This window comes from Anomaloglossus baeobatrachus, chromosome 5, assembly GCF_048569485.1.
Source record: "Anomaloglossus baeobatrachus isolate aAnoBae1 chromosome 5, aAnoBae1.hap1, whole genome shotgun sequence".
NCBI lineage: Eukaryota > Metazoa > Chordata > Amphibia > Anura > Aromobatidae > Anomaloglossus > Anomaloglossus baeobatrachus.
The window spans coordinates 86,181,175-86,196,862 of record NC_134357.1 but is presented as its reverse complement, the minus strand read 5'-3'; the positions used below and the strand labels follow the sequence as shown (position 1 = coordinate 86,196,862).

At 46.4% G+C, this 15,688-nt stretch overlaps 1 protein-coding gene across 1 annotated transcript in view; it reads right to left on the bottom strand.

The window, feature by feature from the left end:
* The window catches only part of RTKN2 (rhotekin 2), a 115,676-nt gene that overhangs the window by 9,469 nt on the left and 90,519 nt on the right, over nt 1–15,688 (bottom strand). The window lies entirely within an intron of this gene.

Sequence of the window (15,688 nt, the reverse complement as noted above, 5' to 3'; positions counted from 1 at the left end):
CACACGTTCTCGGCGACCTTGGAGGCAATTTCTGTGCTGAATAAATTAAATATTCCCATTGACTCCTCTTATAATCAGTATAGAAATCTAAAGTCTCCAGAGGCGGGAAGGGTTTCTGTCTTAAGAATAGTATTTAAAAAGTAAGCAAATGGAAAGTATGTTTTCTCTTGCTCGGAAAACACAGAACGTTGCAGCCACAGGACAGAAGGTGCGGAGTACGAGCTTAGGTTTGCATTAAAAAGGTTGAGCGCTATAGGAGTGAATTGTATAAGTTGCCCAATACGTAAAAATGTGAACTCTTGCTGTTCTCACCCCCACAAGTTAAAAAGGTGACAGCAGTGGCGGCTATTCCCTGGCCGTGTACCACAGGTACCGCAGGTGGCGTCACCACAATCATTCCCAATCTCCACCTCATCATCCACACCTCGCGGCACGAAACCAGGTACAAGGGCCACCCCGTGACATTCCCGGACCCGACATCACCAGGCCTGTTGACGAGTAAGGTTAATCCCCGGCTCCCTGGGTGCCACACATGGATATGGAAACATCATATTTTGAGGGTGATAGTCTACAAAGGGGACAGGACGACTGTACTGTATTTAAGGGAGGATGGATGGGGTTATGTATCGCAAGATTTTGCCCAGCGAGAGCTCAGAAACCTGAAGGATCTGGAGAAGATCTGTATGGAGGAATGGGCCTCTGCAATGTGTGCAAACTTAGCCAAGAAGTACCGGAAATGTCTGACCACTGTAGTTGCAAACAATGGTTTCTGTACCAAATATTAAATTCGGTTTTTCTATTGTATCAAATACTTATTTCATTCAATAATATGCAAATTAATTAAAAAAAATTAAACAATGTTATTTTCTGGATTTTTAAAATTATATTCTGTCACACGAAGTGTATCTACAATAAAAAAAAATTACAGATCCCTCCATTCTTTGTAGGTGGGAAAAATTGGAAAATCGGCAGTGTATCACTTATTTTCCCCAATGTAGGTATTAGAATCGCCCCAAATGAATTTCTCCTGCTGCTTTGCATTGGATAACCTGCTCTAAACTGAAAGCCCACCTCTGTTATGAAGGTTGAGAGGGTGAGAGAGCAGAATCGGAGACAAAGACCTTTTGTTATCCACACGAAGGGCCAGAACTGCTCAGAGTCCTTGACTAAGCCAAGTGTGCACTCAACACTCTCTCTAGCAATAATAATAAAGAAAAACAAAAAACAAAAACTAGATCACAGTTGTCATTTTATTACGGGCCAAGACCCTTTTATAGCTATATGTTGAGCTTTGGGGGTGGCAGACTTCCTTTAAGGAAAAATCTATATATCTCTAAATCTTGTATATAATGAATAAAGAGAAATAAAGGAGCTTTAATAGATGAACAGGACCATTCTAATTTTTGGATCTGTGATGGAAGTGATGACCGTATTGGACTTGAGTCCTCCATTATATCCTGATATATTACACAACGTGCCGACGACAAATGGAAACTTCATGGGGACTTAGGAGTTATTCATTTAAGGAGATGTTTGTTATATTTTCTACGTCTGCAAAATTAATGGAGGAGAATGTCAGGTTATTTCTGTATTATATTTTTTTTCTTTTAAAAACATTTTTAGTAAGGGATTTTTAACAACATTTTAATTTTTGAAACAACCCGTGGTAATTAAATATACAAGAAAACAACTGACAATATTTCATTGTCTGTTCTGGAGAAAATGTTTAATTAGACTGATGCTTTAGGGAAAACTAACGTGAATGTGGCTGGCGCTAATTGCACTCATAGGAGACCATTGAACAAGGGAGGTAGAGGAGGAGGAAGGAGGTCAAATGGAAATTTGGGAGCACTTCACTAAAATACAATTCATCAGGTTAGATCTTTAAAACAGCTCCACATCAGAAGTCCCAACACTATCGGTGACAATTAGGCTAGGTTCACATTTCCGCTGTTTTGCATCAGTCACATGCGTTGCTTAACTCTTGTGACTGACGCGATGTACAAAGGATGACAAGTATTGTAAGAGAAAGCGGATTCCGTTATAAAACAAGAGACAGAAAACGATCAGCTGATCGCTCTCATTAGCCGGCCACTGGGTGATCAGCTGATCGCTCTCATTAGCCGGCCGCCAGGTGATCAGCTGATCGCTCTCATTAGCCGGCCAATCAGCTGATCGCTCTCATTAGCCGGCCGCCAGGTGATCAGCTGATCGCTCTCATTAGCCGGCCAATCAGCTGATCGCTCTCATTAGCCGGCCGCCAGGTGATCAGCTGATCGCTCTCATTAGCCGGCCGCCGGGTGATCAGCTGATCGCTCTCATTAGCCGGCCAATCAGCTGATCGCTCTCATTAGCTGGCCGCCAGGTGATCAGCTGATCGCTCTCATTAGCCAGCCGCCAGGTGATCAGCTGATCGTTCGGCCGCCGAGAGCATGCGCAGCGGAATCAAAAGGATTCCACTGCTCAAAATACTCTACATGCTGCGTTCCTGCTGCCCGACGGTCAGTCGTTCGCCAAACGGATTCCGTTGTTTACCAGAGCCGCGGATTGTGACTGATACAAATTGACAGAAATGTGAACCTAGCCTTAGCCGGAGAAATGGCGTCTGAAGCCATTGCCAGAGTCACCTGGTATGTATGATGGAGGTTGTACCAAGAGAACTTAGTATTACCCAACTACAAGTGCCGACAGTAGTGATGAGTGAGCACTACCCAAGGTCGCGTGCTCAGTACTCGTAACGAGCTGTCGGATGTCCGGATGGCACGACTTAAGTATCCAAATATAATGGAAGTCAAATGAGGAACGCGAGTATGTTCTTCCAGAAAAATGTTTGAGGTCCCATTAAATTCCATTATACTCAGTACTCATAATGAGCAGTCGGATGCTTGGATGGGTGCGACTCGACTACCGAGTATATTGGAAGATCAAGGGGAACTCGAGCATTTTTCTTGAAGATTTACCAGAAAAATGCTTGAATTCCCCATTGACTTCAACTTCAATTATGGTATGTGCACGCCATCTGGACACGCAGCGCCCTGGACGTAGCCTATCATCTTCAGCAGGGCCGCAAGTGCTGTCCGCAGGATACCGCAGCTGTCTGTGCCCACAATCAGTGTTCTGGCCACTGCGGACTCTCTCTCAGTTATCCCTGTGGAGAACACTTGCGGCTCCGCTGCATAAAATGACATGCTGTGGCAGGTACTCGAGTAGTGCCAATCCGGGCATCCAACAGTTTGTTACGAGTACAGAGTACTTAAACATGGTTGTGCCAGCTCATCACTAGTAGACAGAGCTATATAGTAAATACTTGTAATCCCAATTAAATAACTTTTTCGAATACCAATTCTTTTTGTTACTCTGTTATTCCTCTTGAAAATGAATCCTACATTGCCAACAGTGTATTAACATTCCCACCATCAACAGGGTATGTAACCTGCACTAACTGGACAATATGTGGGAGTGTGCTCCCTAACTTGTAACACCCACCTGTCAATTTATTCATACACTTCTGGGAAGAACAACAACGACACACACACCTATCTATATATACACACACACCTACCTACCCATCATCTATATACACACACACCTAAGCTATACACACACACACACACACACACCCCTATATCCTCTCTCTATATTATAATATATATATATCATACACACATCATACACATACACATCATTACACACACATACATACATTTATAATATATATATATATTATATATATATATATATATATATATATATATATATATATATATATATATACAGTGCCTACAAGTAGTATTCAACCCCCTGCAGATTTAGCAGGTTTGATAAGATGCAGATAAGTTAGAGCCTGCAAACTTCAAACAAGAGCAGGATTTATTAACAGATGCATAAATCTTACAAACCAACAAGTTATGCTGCTCAGTTACATTTTAATAAATTTTCAACATAAAAGTGTGGGTCAATTATTATTCAACCCCTAGGTTTAATATTTTGTGGAATAACCCTTGTTTTCAATTACAGCTAATAATCGTCTTTTATAAGACCTGATCAGGCCGGCAAAGGTCTCTGGAGTTATCTTGGCCCACTCCTCCATGCAGAGCTTCTCCAAGTTATCTAGGTTCTTTGGGTGTCTCATGTGGACTTTAATCTTGAGCTCCTTCCACAAGTTTTCAATTGGGTTAAGGTCAGGAGACTGACTAGGCCACTGCAACACCTTGATTTTTTCCTTCTTGAACCAGGCCTTGGTTTTCTTGGCTGTGTGCTTTGGGTCGTTGTCTTGTTGGAAGATGAAATGACGACCCATCTTAAAGGGAACCAATCATCAGGATTTTCGAGTATAAGGTGCAGCCAGTGCAGTACTGGCACTATCATGCACAGTGTGTACATGCCATCAGGGGGCAGCTCGGGTGTTTAGGCAGTGAAATACAACTTTATAAAGTTTGAAATTTCGTGCACTTTTTGATTGACGTGTGCACCTCTGTGTTAATGTCCGGGCGGGTTATGCAGGAGTTCCCCGCCCCCCACCAGCCTGTTCCTCCCTCTCTCCTGATGTCCGGGCGGGTTATGCACGTGTTCCCCGCCCCCCCCGCGCTGCCTGTTCCTCCCTCCCTCCGGCTGAATGTAAAATGCTAATCTTCAGAAACATGGCGCCGGAGTGGGCCTCTGCGCATAGCGCTTATCTCCGGCGCCATGTTTCTGAAGCCCGCATTACACAGCTTGGTGTCTGCAGACTGCAGAACAGCTGATCGGAGGACGCGATCAGCTGTAGCTATGATGACGTGCCGCCTCAGGACACCGGGCCAGGACAGGAGCCTGCCAGCGACATCGGGGGTCAGGTGAGGTAAGTTCACAATGGACTCACATGACCCCGTGACGGCAGTGCTGCGAGACCCGGTCACGGTAGTGATATCGGGTAGCACTGTCTTCACGGGGTCAGGTGAATGAAATTACTAGCACCTGTGATGTCATTGCCCCAGCAGGCACGCACACATTATACACACACACATACACACACTAATATATATATATATATATATATATTATATATATATATACACACACACACACACACACTGCTGTGTGTGCGCCCCTGCGTTGACCTGGGCTCACCTTCTCAGTTCCAGGTCACTGCAGGAAAGCACTCACAGCTGTGTGTGTGTATAATGTGTGTATGCGCGTGTGTATAATGTGTGTATGCGCGTGTGTATAATGTGTGTATGCGCGTGTGTATAATGTGTGTGTGCGCGCATAATGTGCGCGCGCGCGTGTATAATGTGCGCGCGCGCGTGTATAATGTGCGCGCGCGCGTGTATAATGTGCGCGCACAGCGTGTATAATGTGCGCGCACGCGTGTATAATGTGCGCGCACGCGTGTATAATGTGCGCGCACGCGTGTATAATGTGCGCGCACGCGTGTATAATGTGCGCGCGCGTGCGTGTATAATGTGCGCGCGCGCACGCGTGTATAATGTGCGCGCGCACGCGTGTATAATGTGCGCGCGCGCACGCGTGTATAATGTGCGCGCGCGCACGCGTGTATAATGTGTGTGCGCGCGCACGCGTGTATAATGTGTGTGCGCGCGCACGCGTGTATAATGTGTGCGCGCGCACGCGTGTATAATGTGTGCGCGCGCACGCGTGTATAATGTGTGCGCGCGCACGCGTGTATAATGTGTGCGCGCGCACGCGTGTATAATGTGTGCGCGCGCACGCGTGTATAATGTGTGCGCGCGCACGCGTGTGTGCGCGCGCACGCGTGTGTGTGCGCACGCGTGTGTGTGCGCACGCGTGTGTGTGTGTATAGTGTGTGTGTGTATAGTGTGTGTGTGTATAGTGTGTGTGTGTGGTGTATAGTGTGTGTGTGTGTGGTGTATAGTGTGTGTGTGTGTGGTGTATAGTGTGTGTGTGTGGTGTATAGTGTGTGTGTGTGTGTGTGGTGTATAGTGTGTGTGTGTGGTGTATAGTGTGTGTGTGTGTGTGTGTGGTGTATAGTGTGTGTGTGGTGTATAGTGTGTGTGTGGTGTATAGTGTGTGTGTGTGTGTAGTGTATAGTGTATAGTGAGTGTATAGTGTGTGTGTATATAGTGTGTGTGTGTATATAGTGTGTGTGTGTATATAGTGTGTGTGTATGGTGTGTGTGCGCGCGTGTGTGTATGGTGTGTGTGCGCGCGTGTGTATAATGTGTGTGCGCGCGTATAATATGTGTGTGTGCGCGCGCGCGCGCGTGTATAATGTGTGTGCGCGCGTGTGTATAATGTGTGTGCGCGCGTATAATATGTGTGTGTGTGCGCGCGCGCGTGTATAATGTGTGTGCGCGCGCGTGTATAATGTGTGTGCGCGCGCGTGTATAATGTGTGTGCGCGCGCGTGTATAATGTGTGTGCGCGCGCGTGTATAATGTGTGTGCGCGCGCGTGTATAATGTGTGTGCGCGCGCGCGTGTATAATGTGTGTGCGCGCGCGCGTGTATAATGTGTGTGCGCGCGCGCGTGTATAATGTGTGTGCGCGCGCGCGTGTATAATGTGTGTGCGCGCGCGCGCGTGTATAATGTGTGTGCGCGCGCGCGCGTGTATAATGTGTGCGCGCGCGCGCGTGTATAATGTGTGTGCGCGCGCGCGCGTGTATAATGTGTGTGCGCGCGCGCGCGTGTATAATGTGTGCGCGCGCGCGCGTATAATGTGTGCGCGCGCGCGCGTATAATGTGTGCGCGCGCGCGCGTATAATGTGTGCGCGCGCGCGCGCGTATAATGTGTGCGCGCGCGCGCGCGTATAATGTGTGCGCGCGCGCGCGTATAATGTGTGCGCGCGCGCGTATAATGTGTGCGCGCGGCGCGCGTGTATAATGTGTGCGCGCGTGTATAATGTGTGCGCGCGCGCGCGCGTGTATAATGTGTGCGCGCGCGCGCGCGTGTATAATGTGTGCGCGCGCGCGCGTGTATAATGTGTGCGCGCGCGCGCGTGTATAATGTGTGCGCGCGCGCGCGTGTATAATGTGTGCGCGCGCGCGCGTGTATAATGTGTGCGCGCGCGCGCGTGTATAATGTGTGCGCGCGCGCGCGTGTATAATGTGTGCGCGCGCGCGCGCGTGTATAATGTGTGCGCGCCGCGCGCGTGTATAATGTGTGCGCGCGCGGTGTATAATGTGTGCGCGCGCGCGCGTGTATAATGTGTGCGCGCGCGCGCGTGTATAATGTGTGCGCGCGCACGCGTGTATGTGTGCGCGCGCACGCGTGTATGTGTGCGCGCGCACGCGTGTATAATGTGTGCGCGCGCACGCGTGTATAATGTGTGCGCGCGCACGCGTGTATAATGTGTGCGCGCGCACGCGTGTATAATGTGTGCGCGCGCACGCGTGTATAATGTGTGCGCGCGCACGCGTGTATGTGTGTGCGCGCACGCGTGTGTGTGCGCACGCGTGTGTGTGTGTATAGTGTGTGTGTGTGGTGTATAGTGTGTAGTGTGTGTGTGTGTGTGTGTGTGTATAGTGTGTGTGTGGTGTATAGTGTATAGTGTGTGTGTGTGTGTAGTGTATAGTGTGTATATAGTGTGTGTGTGTATATAGTGTGTGTGTGTATATAGTGTGTGTGTATAGTGTGTGTGTATGGTGTGTGTGCGCGCGTGTGTGTATGGTGTGTGTGCGCGCGTGTGTATAATGTGTGTGCGCGCGTATAATATGTGTGTGTGTGTGTGTGTGTGTGTGTGTGCGCGCGCGCGCGCGCCACTCTGCTGGGGCAATGACGTCACAGGTGGAAGTGAGGGGCTGCTCTCACAATCAATGGGGGACTTTTAGTTCTGCATTAAAGGGGTGGTTCACCCATTTTTTTTTTTTTCCCCAATGATCAGATGATATTGGATCCGGATTGGACGGCGCGGGACCCTAACCCAGGATTACTGCGGAGGGGTGTTTATTTCAATAAAGATGGAGTCACTAATTGTGTTGTGTTTTATTTCTAATAAAAATATTTTTCTGTGTGTTGTGTATTTTTTTTTTATCTATCATTACTAGAAATTCATGGTGGCCATGTCTAATATTGGCGTGACACCATGAATTTCGGGCTTAGGGCTAGCTGATAATATACAGCTAGCCCTAACTCCATTATTACCCGGCTAGCCACCCGGCATCAGGGCAGCTGGAAGAGTTGGATACAGCGCCAGAAGATGGCGCTTCTATGAAAGCGCCATTTTCTGGGGTGGCTGCGGACTGCAATTCGCAGTGGGGGTGCCCAGAAAGCTTGGGCACCCTTCACTGTGGATTCCAATCCCCAGCTGCCTAGTTGTACCCGGCTGGACACCAAAATTAGGCGAAGCTCACGTCATTTTTTTTTTAAATTATTTCATGAAATTCATGAAATAAAATAAAAAAAAAAAAGGGCTTCTCTATATTTTTGGTTCCCAGCCGGGTACAAATAGGCAGCTGGGGGTTGGGGGCAGCCCGTACCTGCCTGCTGTACCCGGCTAGCATACAAAAATATGGCGAAGCCCATGTCATTTTTTTTTCTTTTTGGGTAAAAAACTGCATACAGTCCTGGATGGAGGATGCTGAGCCTTGTAGTCCCATGCATGACAAGTAACAGTGTGGATTTTGGCTAAGTTCACACACTGCGTCGTTTTATTTAAGCGGTGTTTTTGTGCGTTTTTTTGCGTCAAAAAAACCCAAAAAACCATACGTGGCAAACAACAGACGCGTTTTTACCGGGTTTTGGTGCGTTTTTTGCTCTGTGTTTTTATGCTTTTTTTTTATCAGAGAAAGATTGTTGAAAGAAAAAAAAAATAAAAAAGGTCTGAAGTAATTTCCTTCTTCAATATGTTCTTCATTCTCCACTAGTGTATGCAGGAGAGCATACAGCTGCAGAACTACAGGGCTCAGCATGCTCTATCCAGGACTGTATGCTGGAGGTAGAGGCAGGGGGAGCAGAACTACAAGGCTCAGCATCCTCCATTCACTAGTGTATGCATGAGAGCAGACAGCAGCTGCAGAACTACAAGGCTCAGCATCCTCCATTCACTAGTGTATACAGGAGAGCAGACAGCAGCTGCAGAACTACAAGCCTCAGTATCCTCCATTCACTAGTGTAAGCAGGAGAGAAGACAGCAGCTGCAGAACTACAAGGCTCAGCATACTCCATCCCGGACTGTATGCAGTTTTTTGCCAAAAAAGAAAAAAAAATGACGTGGGCTTCGCCATATTTTTGTATGCTAGCCGGGTACAGCAGGCAGGTCCGGGCTGCCCCCAACCCCCAGCTGCCTATTTGTACCCAGCTGGGAACCAAAAATATAGAGAAGCCCTTTTTTTTTTTTTAATTATTTCATGAATTTCATGAAATAATAAATAAAAAAATGACGTGAGCTTCGCCTAATTTTGGTGTCCAGCCGGGTACAACTAGGCAGCTGGGGATTGGAATCCACAGTGCAGGGTGCCCATGCTTTCTGGGCACCCCCACTGCGAATTGCAGTCCGCAGCCACCCCAGAAAATGGCGCTTTCATAGAAGCGCCATCTTCTGGCGCTGTATCCAACTCTTCCAGCTGCCCTGATGCCGGGTGGCTAGCCAGGTAATAATGGAGTTAGGGCTAGCTGTATATTATCAGCTAGCCCTAAGCCCGAAATTCATGGTGTCACGCCAATATTAGACATGGCCACCATGATTTTCTAGTAATGATAAAAAAAAAAAATAATACACAACACACAGAAAAATATTTTTATTAGTAATAAAACACAACACAATTAGTGACTCCATCTTTATTGAAATAAACCCCCCTCCGCAGTAATCCTGGGTTAGGGTCCCGCGCCGTCCAATCCGGATCCAATATCATCTGATCATTGGGGGGAAAAAAAAAAATGGGTGAACCACCCCTTTAATGCAGAACTAAAAGTCCCCCATTGATTGTGAGAGCAGCCCCTCACTTCCACCTGTGACGTCATTGCCCCAGCAGAGAGGCGCGCGCGCGCGCACACACACATATTATACGCGCACACACACATTATACACACGCGCGCGCACACACACACATTATACACACACGCGCGCACACACATTATATACACACACACACTATACACACACACACTATACACACACACACTATACACACACACACACTATACACACACACACTATACACTATACACACTATACACACACACACTATACACACACACACTATACACACACACACACTATACACTACACACACACTATACACACACACTACACATACACGCGTGCGGCGCGCACACATTATACACGCGTGCGCGCGCACACATTATACACGCGTGCGCGCGCACACATTATACACGCGTGCGCGCGCACACATTATACATGCGTGCGCGCGCACACATTATACACGCGTGCGCGCGCACACATTATACACGCGTGCGCGCGCACACATTATACACGCGCGCACACATTATACACGCGCGCGCGCGCACACATTATACACGCGCGCGCACACTATACACGCGCGCGCGCGCACACACATTATACACGCGCGCGCGCACACACATACACGCGCGCGCGCGCACACACATTATACACGCGCGCGCGCGCACACACATTATACACGCGCGCGCGCGCACACACATTATACACGCGCGCGCACACACATTATACACGCGCGCGCATACACACATTATACACGCACAGCTGTGAGTGCTTTCCTGCAGTGACCTGGAACTCAGAAGGTGAGCCCAGGTCAACGCAGGGACGCACACACAGCAGTGTGGGTGTGTGTGTATATATATAGTGTGTGTATGTGTGTGTGTATAATGTGTGCGTGCCTGCTGGGGCAATGACATCACAGGTGCTAGTAATTTCATTCACCTGACCCCGTGAAGACAGTGCTACCCGATATCACTACCGTGACCGGGTCTCGCAGCACTGCCGTCACGGGGTCATGTGAGTCCATTGTGAACTTACCTCACCTGACCCCCGATGTCGCTGGCAGGCTCCTGTCCTGGCCCGGTGTCCTGAGGCGGCACGTCATCATAGCTACAGCTGATCGCGTCCTCCGATCAGCTGTTCTGCAGTCTGCAGACACCAAGCTGTGTAATGCGGGCTTCAGAAACATGGCGCCGGAGATAAGCGCTATGCGCAGAGGCCCACTCCGGCGCCATGTTTCTGAAGATTAGCATTTTACATTCAGCCGGAGAGAGGGAGGAACAGGCAGCGCGGGGGGGCGGGGAACACGTGCATAACCCGCCCGGACATCAGGAGAGAGGGAGGAACAGGCTGGTGGGGGGCGGGGAACTCCTGCATAACACGCCCGGACATTATCTGCAGAGGTGCACACGTCAATCAAAAAGTGCACGAAATTTCAAACTTTATAAAGATGAATTTCACTGCCTAAACACCCGAGCTGCACCCTGATGGTATGTACACACTGTGCATGATAGTGCCAGTACTGCACTGGCTGCACCTTATACTCGAAAATCCTGATGATTGGTTCCCTTTAAGATCTTTGATGGAGGAGCGGAGGTTCTTGGCCAAAATCTCCAGGTAGGCCGTGCTATCCATCTTCCCATGGATGCGGACTAGATGGCCAGGCCCCTTGGCTGAGAAACAGCCCCACAGCATGATGCTGTCACCACCATGCTTGACTGTAGGGATGGTATTCTTGGGGTCGTATGCAGTGCCATCCAGTCTCCAAACGTCACGTGTGTGGTTGGCACCAAAGATCTCGATCTTGGTCTCATCAGACCAGAGAACCTTGAACCAGTCTATCTCAGATTCCTCCAAGTGATCATGAGCAAACTGTAGACGAGCCTTGACATGACGCTTTGAAAGTAAAGGTATCTTACGGCTCGTCTGGAATGGAGACCATTGCGGTGGAGTACGTTACTTATGGTATTGACTGAAACCAATGTCCCCACTGCCATGAGATCTTCCCGGAGCTCCTTCCTTGTTGTCCTTGGGTTAGCCTTGACTCTTCGGACAAGCCTGGCCGTAATTCCATAAGCCTTCCACTTCCGGATGATGCTCCCAACAGTGGAGACAGGTAGGCCCAACTCCTTGGAAAGGGTTTTGTACCCCTTGCCAGCCTTGTGACCCTCCACGATCTTGTCTCTGATGGCCTTGGAATGCTCCTTTGTCTTTCCCATGTTGACCACGTATGAGTGCTGTTCACAAGTTTGGGGAGGGTCTTAATTAGTCAGAAAAGGCTGGAAAAAGAGATAATTAATCCAAACATGTGAAGCTCATTGTTCTTTGTGCCTGAAATACTTCTTAATACTTTAGGGGAACCAAACAGAATTCTGGTGATTTGAGGGGTTGAATAATAAATGACCCTCTGAATAAACTTTTCTCAATTTAAAAAAAAAATAAAAAAGAAATAACATTCTTTTTTGCTGCAGTGCATTTCACACTTCCAGGCTGATCTACAGTCCAAATGTCACAATGCCAAGTTAATTCCGAATGTGTAAACCTGCTAAATCTGCAGGGGGTTGAATACTACTTGTAGGCACTGTATACACACACACACAAATATATACACACACACATTATACTTATATATTATGCACACACATACGTATACATATATGTACACACATATATGCAATATTCTGTGTGTATATTATACATACATATACACACACATAAACACACGCATACACACAAATGCGTATATATGTATATGTATGTATAGATATACACATGTATATATAAGGTGTGTGTGTGTATATATATATTTAATTTTATTTATATATATATATATATATATATATATATATATATATATATATATATATATATATATATATATATATATATATATATATATATATATATATATATATATATATATATATATATATATATATATATATATATATATATATACACACACACACACAAAAATGACCCTCTATGAATGAGAAAAATAAAATAATTGTCAGATTTAGATTTTTTCCTACTATTGGACCATCCTTTTAAATATTAGTTGGGAAGACAAACACTGACCCACTAGAGTAATAAACAGAATAAAGCACCATCTCCCTGCATTCTGCAGACTCCTCCGAGCTCCTTGTAGGTGGTCCATAGGAATAAATAAAAGGGTTTTAACACTGAACTTGATTGAAAGAAGTTCTTATTTCTCACTATGGAAATGAGACCATATTTCCGTCAGTGCCCAGCGCTGGCCGCTCTGCCCGGTAGGTATGGCTCTGCTGTAACAGGGCTGATGACAGCTCATTGTACCTTGGCACAGGAGCAATACACTGTACACCGGCACTGAGGCTTCCACTCGTATTTACCAATTTAAAAAAAAAAAAAGTTTTCAGTGAAGAATGTATTGAAAAATGTAATAAAAATAAAGCTGAGTATATTTATCCTATTGATATTACGGTATAAATAACAGGTAATGAATAGTACAGGAAGAGAGGGTACAATGGCGTCCATTCAGGCCTACAGAAAACCACTGTGTACGGAATGACTTAAGGTAGACTTTAGTCTTGGCGCCAACAACCACCCAAATAAAAAAATATATACTTTTTTTTTTTTTTTAAAGACCACACAGAGCGGACACCCGTGAGTGATCTAGATTCTCCATGCTGGTAATGAATGCTGGGATGTGTGGTTCAGCTTGAGAAAAAGCTGAGTTATGGCTCCTTTCACCTATCTTTTTTCAATCATGGTTGACATATGCGTTGGGAACGCTCCTGCCTGTATACATTTTAACGGTTATATATGTTCTCATGCACCAAGCATATGACAAGAGAGTCATTTTGTCGTACACGGTGTGCTGATACACATCTATGCCTTTTGTACTTTGTTGAAAATAGTAGTAGGCTTTGTTTTCCTTAAGAGTATTTTAAAGGGGTAATCTCAAATTATTACATTGCATTAGTTCGGCAGCATGAAGTTAAGCAAATTTACAACTGACTTGCTTTTCTATCTACTGTGATTCTCCTACAATCACAGCTTTTATCTTTCATCGTGTACTGCTAGTTGCCATGGAGCTTGACCACCAGTGCATGCCCAAACCCTGGCAGAGAGTGCGCAGTAGTTCCATTCCCAACAACTAATGTCTCCAGATATACAGCAGTTATCTGCTCTCCTCCCCCCTCTCTCTCAGCTTCTGAGGAGCTGCTGTTATAAATCTTGTGAAAATCACCATAACTTTCTTTCCATGCTGGAAAAAATTATGAAAAAAATAAAAAGTTTAATTACTCTTTAACTAAGGAGCTCTATATACCACCCCCCCCCCATCCAAAAAAGCATTGCTCAATGGCCAAAATATAACATGACATGCCAAAACACTAACATACATTCCAGATGTATACTGTGACCCCATGATTAACACTGAAGCTTTGCAGCGCTGGGGTCCTGTGTTCAAATCCCTCTGAGGACGACCTCTGGAAGGAGTTTGTGTGTTATCCCAGTGTTTGCGGGGTTACTTCCCAAACTTAATTCTAACCATATTGATAGGAAATTTAGATTGTGAGCCCCCAAGTGATGATGCCTTCAAAGCACTGTGGAATATTATCTATACATAGGGGGTCACATTTTTGTTCTAAGTTACATCACAAGCACTCAATACAAGTCTATGAGAGCCAGGACTATGCTCCCATAGACTTTTATTGAATTGTGACCTCAAAGAACGCTCAATGAAACACTGGAGCTGCTGGCAGGTCACAAATTGCCAAAGACTGACTGGAGCAATGCTGGAAATGGATGATGCCGAAAGAAGAGTATAAAAAACAAGAATGCCGGAGACCCCATCACATGTTTCTCAATGGTGGCAGGAAACTAGCCAGGTCTTCCACCGGGAAGGAAAAACCATGGTAAGCGCAGTCTCCAGTCAAGGAAACCGCCTATACCAAAACATGGTATCCATCCACAGACAGCTGTTTCGGGGTAGTTGCCCCTCATGAGTGTGGAGTAGGAAACTGGCTAGTGGGAGCAATGCCTAGTAGAAGACTACATAGGTAAGGATGGTTGACCTCAGGGAGATCAACATCCAACACCGCGGAGACACCATCACGTGTTTCTCAACGCAGTGACACTAGAACAAGGCCCCCTGGGAAAATATGCAAAACAAGAATTCCGCGGAGACACCATCACATGTTTCTCAACGCTGGCAGGAAACTAGCCAGGTCTTTCACCGGGAAGGAAAGTTTCCTACTCCACACTGATGAGGGGCAAATACCCCGAAACAGCTGTCTGTGGATGGATACCATGTTTTGGTATAGGCGGTTTCCTTGACTGGAGGCTGCCCTTCCCGTGGTTTTTCCTTCCCGGTGAAAGGCCTGGCTAGTTTCCTGCCAGCGTTGAGAAACACGTGATGGTGTCTCCGTTGTGTTGGATGTTGATCTCCCCGAGGTCAACCATCCTTACCCATGAAAGAAGAGTATAAGACAGGGGACAGGGGACTTATATTTAAAGCATTATTCCAGCGCTGAAATAAAAAAATAAATAAAAATAAATAAATAAATAAAAGTGGTGGCGTGGTGCTTTAAACTAACCACAGCTGTTGTAATACAAAGGTAAAGTGGTTTTCCGGTCTCCTGCAGAGTCTCCTTACATTTCAGGCCTTGGCTCAAAAAAACTGCACCAAAAATGGTGCGCGCATTTCCAAACTAGAAAAGACTCATTATCCCACCATAATGAATCCTTGTAAGCACAGCACCCCCATCAGCAGCATGATTAGTCACCTGTATCGGGCTACATTTTTTGTACTAGAAGACTCTGAGACGTTT